The 6000-nt window shown below is 40.6% G+C and overlaps 1 protein-coding gene across 2 annotated transcripts in view; it reads right to left on the minus strand.

The window, feature by feature from the left end:
* The window catches only part of LOC139371293 (contactin-3-like), an 81943-nt gene extending 76149 nt beyond the window's left edge, over positions 1-5794 (minus strand). For both annotated transcript variants that reach the window (XR_011627218.1, XM_071111591.1), the window contains exon 1: positions 5404-5794. The gene's annotated coding sequence lies outside the window, so the exon portion shown is untranslated. The remainder of the gene's footprint in view (positions 1-5403) is intronic.
* Positions 5795-6000: the final 206 nt, after the last annotated feature.

The following is a 6000-nucleotide window of genomic DNA, read 5'->3' on the forward strand; positions in this document are numbered from 1 at the left end:
GAGACCAGAGTATGTGAGCGGAGTTGAGCTGTTGGAAATCCCGCTCATTGCTCATGGAACGGTGCTTGGGCTCCATGTCCTTTCCTACCGCTCTGCTAAAAGCCGCTCCATGCTTACAGGAAAAACAACTCCCGCTCCAAATTCAATCCATTCATTAAAATCCCAATTTAACCAACACTCATCTATTTGTGTGACTACCTGGATCTACAAATAGTTAAAGTATTGAAACCAAACCATAAGGATTTGAATGAAAAGCATTTGAATAAACATGAAAAAGGTGAATTTAAGAAGCTCACATCATTTCAAATAGGTTACATGTCATATTAAGCAGCATATAAACACTCTAAATAGGTCAGGAGGCCGGACAAGGAGCCTGATTATTTAGGCTAAATTATTTCAATTATTTCAAGGCTATAGCCTACAAAGAAATACATTGTATTTATAATTGTGACACAATAGGCTGGTAGGGACATAAACGCGCAGCATTTAAACAACATTTCATTGTATTAAATCATTATAGTCTATAAATTGTGGATATAGTCTGTGACTTACTTAGAATTAAATACAAATTAAATGAAAAATGACTTATTAGTGACTTTGAATTCATTTTTAGAAACACGAGTTTGGCCAGTCTGTGGCTTCAGGCTCATGCGATGGTACCTGGGGAGCCGGTCAGCAGCGGAGAATATCCTCTCCACATTTAGCCACTGGGGATGCTAAAAACCCTTTTGGCCTCTCTTTCCAGGCTGAGCAGAGAGGTTGGCCTAAATGGTTTTCGCTTACATACTCTGGTGAAGACTTTGCTTGACATGTTGGAACCCCTGCTTGTGGGAAAAATCAAGTTGGGCAGTCAACATGTCAAGCAAAATATCTCCACTGAGTTCATCAAAAATGAAGAGCTCATGCTGCAAATACAAAACATTAAAGACACATGCTCTGTCCGTGACAGGTAAAACCAGGTGAAAGCTATGACCCTTTATTAACGCTACTTGTTTTAAAACATTTAAAAAATAAAAATGTATTTAACTAGGCAAGTCAGTTAAGAACAAATATTATTTACATTGACAGCCTACACTGGCCAAACCCGGACGACACTGGGCTAATTGTGCACCGCCCTATGGGACTCCCAATCACGGCCGGTTGTCATACAGCCTGGATTCAAACCAGGGTGTCTGTAGTGACACCTTATGCACTGAGATGCAGTGCCCACTCGGGTGGCCCAAGTGAATCCACTTCAGTCAGTGTAGATGAAGGACAGGAGACAGGTTAAGAAGCATTTTTAAGCTTCGAGACAATTGAGAAATGGATTGTGTATGGGTGCCATTCAGAGGGTCAAGACAACAAATGTAAGTGCCTTTGAAAAGGGTATGGTAGTAGGTGCCAGGCGCACCAGTTTGTGTCAAGAACTGTAACGCTGCTGGGCTTTTCACGCTCAACAGTTTCCTGTGTCTATCAAGAATGGTCCACCACCAAAAGGACATCTAGCCAACTTGACACAACTGTGGGAAGCATTGGAGTCAACATGGGCATTGGCACATCTGTGGGAAGCATTGAAGTCAACATGGGCCAGTATCCTTGTGGATAGTACACCTTGTAGTGTCCATGCTCTGATGAATTAAGGCTGTTCTGAGTGCAAAAAGGGGGGGGGGTGCAACTCAATTAGGAAGGTGTCCTTAATGTTTTGTACACTCAGTGTAGGTATGCATTATAATGACAGTCTGTCTTCTATTTGGCCATGTACTATAATGGTAAGGATGGCTGGATATCATTACGCACTGGCGGAGGTGAAGTGAAATTATGAATACGAGATTGCTCTGCCAAATGTAATGAGGCATCACAGTTTCACCTTCACAATAGCTAAGCCTAATGAAAGTCAATGGCTAAACGTATCCCAGAGTAAATTAGATGACTTCTTGGTTAGAGGGGCTGTTGTTTGGTGCAAAAATGATAGGATAGGTGGTTAAAGGCATTTGTTCTCCCCTGAGGGGATGCATAATTCCAAATAATCTAATAATGGCAGGAGTAAAGGAGATAGGTTCCATCACAACATGAGAGAGAAGGTGAGCTGTTTTCTGATGCAACATGACCTATGGCAAACAAAGCTGGACCAGCATATACTGTAGTGTACACCTCAAAAGGAGACACTGTTACACAGTTAGATTAGAAAAGCAGATCATAGGTAGGCTATTCACTGTATGACAAGACAAGCCCCATCTAAAACCTCATTCATATTGAAGATTGTCTCTTTTTAGAACAGGATACATATAATTGTGCTGTAATCACTATTATTGCACTGCGTTGGAAAAGGCCAGCATCGACCAGAGAGATGATTACAGTTCTAAGTTCCACCATGCGCTGTGATTTACCCAAGAAAGATAATGAGCTCATCGTCATCTGAGTGTGCCTCACTGTTTAGTTTATCCAGCGATCCGGCTACTGAGTAGACTTAATTTCACATGGGCCAATGAGGATGAATAAATGTTGCATTGCACATGGTTAGGATATCAAAGTTGGGTATTAAAGGACAGAACAAGGGCATTGAAAGAAGTCTTTGAGATTGTTACACAATGATGTTCTAAATGCACTGAGCTAAGTAACTGAACGGTGTTTGTCCAAGACCATTTCAATGTAGTGACTTGGAATATATTTTGTAACCTCTTACTTTACTGCCTCCCTTGCTCTCCTTAAAACTTTGTACCATTTCCATCCAATTAAAGAATGGTTTTACATTATCATATGAATGCCTCTCCTGAGATGTCTCTGTCTGCTGTTTTAAGTGCAGCTGCCATGGAAGCTCATCACATAATGCAGAACACTGAGACGCTCCATAAAGATGACTGATTGACATGTCGTTAGATACATGCGTGCATAAGATAACATATGATTAGAACTGACAAACTGGCTGTGATTAAGACAAAAATGCATGAGTAATATAGACAGAGCCCAAAAAGAGGCAAATGTTATTGCGTTTCTCACTTCTGTCACTCAGAGAAACATTATAGTGACGTTGAGTCACAATTGTTTTATGTAGCTACAGTATAGTATAACAGATGAATGGTTAACTGAAAATGAGAAAGTAACGCCAAACCTCAACATTTAAAATTATTTGTAAAGATTAAGGTTTTTAATCAACAATATTGCATTTGAAGACAATCAATATGTCACAAATGTAATCCATTAATCTACATTTTATGTAGCAAGATATTTTCAGGGAAAGAAATTAAATGTGTTCACACATTAAGTGAGAGAATTTGTTTAACACCCCAATAACAGCTGTGCACAAAGGGTGGGGTGACTGATACTTATCTGGTGAAAACATGTTGCCAAAGAAGGAAGGTTCTTATAACTGTGAAAAACAAAATAATTCCTGGAAGGCCACACTGTTCAAAAGACAGTATAATCCAGCCATTCCCTCAGATGTTAACAAAGGGTCCAATGCATTGGTGAACCCAGCAGCTTCTTCAAACCATGGGGCCAGGCAGAAGAGTAAATGCACTTAAAGAGGCAGTCTGGGATCTTAAGCACTTACAAATGTGTAACATATCGTATGAATAGCAACAACATAACATATCATATGAATGGACAAATGACGTAGTACACAACTGTGCACAATTTTCGAGGACCTGTTTTGGCTTGTGAGCACTGCTTTCAAGACTACTGGCTGAAATTATACAAAACCTCTGTAGCATCACTTTATCAGACAGTGAGAAGTGATCCGTTCCACAACCCCATCATTGTGGTCGCATATCTCCAGACCCCCATCCCAATACATCACTGGGTTGGAGGTGTGGGATGTGTGGAATGAAGAGGTAGAAGGACAGATTATCTCTAGACTAGAGCTAGATCTCTGTGCATCCATGTACAGCACTATATTCAAAACAGAAATGCACTTACTGTAAGAAGATTGCCACTCTGATGTTCTTCAGAAGGGATTTCAAAACGAATTGAGCTCAAATAAAGGGACACAACCCTTTCCTCTGTAGTAATAGATGTCAGGGGTATATTGCAGTGTTCAGGAATAACTCAGCACCATAGGCACTTATGATGTTTTCACCTCTCATTTGGCTGTTCTTGTTAGCCACAAAATGAGATGAGCAAATCATGCTAGAGAAATCTATAAATAAACATGAATAGAGGAGAGGGATCAAAATCCCCCATGGATAGCTCATACTTTGAAGATGTGTATTGGCTGAGCATGTGCAATTCTGCTGCAGCTGGTGTTCTATCTTTTTTAAGGGGTCCACTATATGGTCAAAACAGAAGAGACAAGAGTTTTGAGAAATTCATATATGCATTTAGCTAGAGAAAATAGAACAAACGTGACACGGTTTTGGTCACAAAGGTCCCCCAGAGGGCAGCCTGTAGGCAATCATTCCACACAGTCAGAGGAGTCAAGGTACTTATCAGGAAAAATACAATACAAAATACAATGCCAGCAACATAATTAAAAGCATAACAACATAATTAAAAGCATAATTTAATTATGTGTTGGATGACTAATCACAGTTTAATATGGAAAAGATTGTGTTCAAGAGACACAAGGTGCATCTGACTATGTGGAGAAAGGGGGCTCTGTTGCAACCAACCTCAGCATTATAGCCTATCTGCAGTCAAGAGCTATGAAGACTACTGTACCTTCCCTGGCCGCACCGCACAAAGCAAAGCAGCCCCTTGTGCCCTAGATGAGTTAACAGAGCTGCCTGAGCACCAAGACAGATCTCAGTAGCCTGGAGCAGCCATTCACGGCTCAATTATGCATGAGATGATCATGCACAACCATTATATATCCCGTCTGATGGTGCCCCCTTACACACTTCAATATATTTGTTTTTAACATGAAATAGCTTTTTCTACAATTCAGAAGACAGGAAGTGTAATAAATTATTGAATCAGGGTGTTGTTTCTGTTTCACCTTTGCCACTGCCCATAAGTGAAAATGTGAAGCAAGAAAAAGATTGCCACTCTTCAGAAGGGATTTCAAAACCAATTGAGCTCAACTAAAATGGACACAATCCTTTCCTCTGTAGTAATATATGTCAGGGGTATATTGCAGTGTTCGGGAATAATTCAGCCCCGTAGGTGTTTTTACCTCTCATTTGGCTGTTCTTGCTAGCCACAAAACCAACCATAACAATGGACCGTGTGATTTACGTTGCAGTTGCCATAACATTGCTAACTATAAAATAATTCGGATATTTCTCACTGCCTTTTCATTTATTGAAAATTAAAAATAAACTTCCCAGCATTTCGAAAAATACTTGTAGTCTAATAGCCTATGAGGAGCGATTGTGGAATGCATAGACACTCATACTGACATGCAATGTACCCACTATTATGAGAGACATTTTAAAGTAGCCTTTTGACATATGTAGAAGCTTATCAAGTCAACTAATAAATACTTACTGAGTTGTTAAACAGAATGTTTTTTCCTCTTCATGAAATTGTATGATCAGAGAAATGAGCAGGACATAACATAAGTGGTGGTATTTATCGAGTGTCTCTATGTCCTTTAAAAATATATATACATTTTCGTAGCAGCTTTGGCTCTCTCATTCAGAATCCCATCGAGAGGTTGCGCGTAAACGCTGGTCCACAGAATCCCAGTCCGTGCACACTACACTCGTAAAAAGTCCCGCATATGCCTCTCTCCTCTTGGTTTGGTGGAGATGCTCCTCGATGTAATCCCGAGGCACCCAAACAATTAGCTCAGCAGTGACAGAGCTTCAACTCCGACGTCGCCTTCTCACTCACAGGTGCTTTGGTTTAGTCCTTCAACAACCAAGACACTCCAAAAATGCTGCCAGTCTGGAGGAATACTGTGACAGAGTGATCTCTGAGTCGAGATGTATTAACATTCTGCGCATCCCCGGGCTTCAGCGGTAGTGCAGAGGTGGTGAAGCGCTCACTGATGACACATGAAAACGCGTGCAAATGAAATGCAGCACCGGTCAGGCTCTCAATACACACCCTGCATGCTCTAATTTCCACATTCAAAGCCAA

Source organism: Oncorhynchus clarkii, chromosome 17, assembly GCF_045791955.1.
Source record: "Oncorhynchus clarkii lewisi isolate Uvic-CL-2024 chromosome 17, UVic_Ocla_1.0, whole genome shotgun sequence".
Lineage (NCBI taxonomy): Eukaryota > Metazoa > Chordata > Actinopteri > Salmoniformes > Salmonidae > Oncorhynchus > Oncorhynchus clarkii.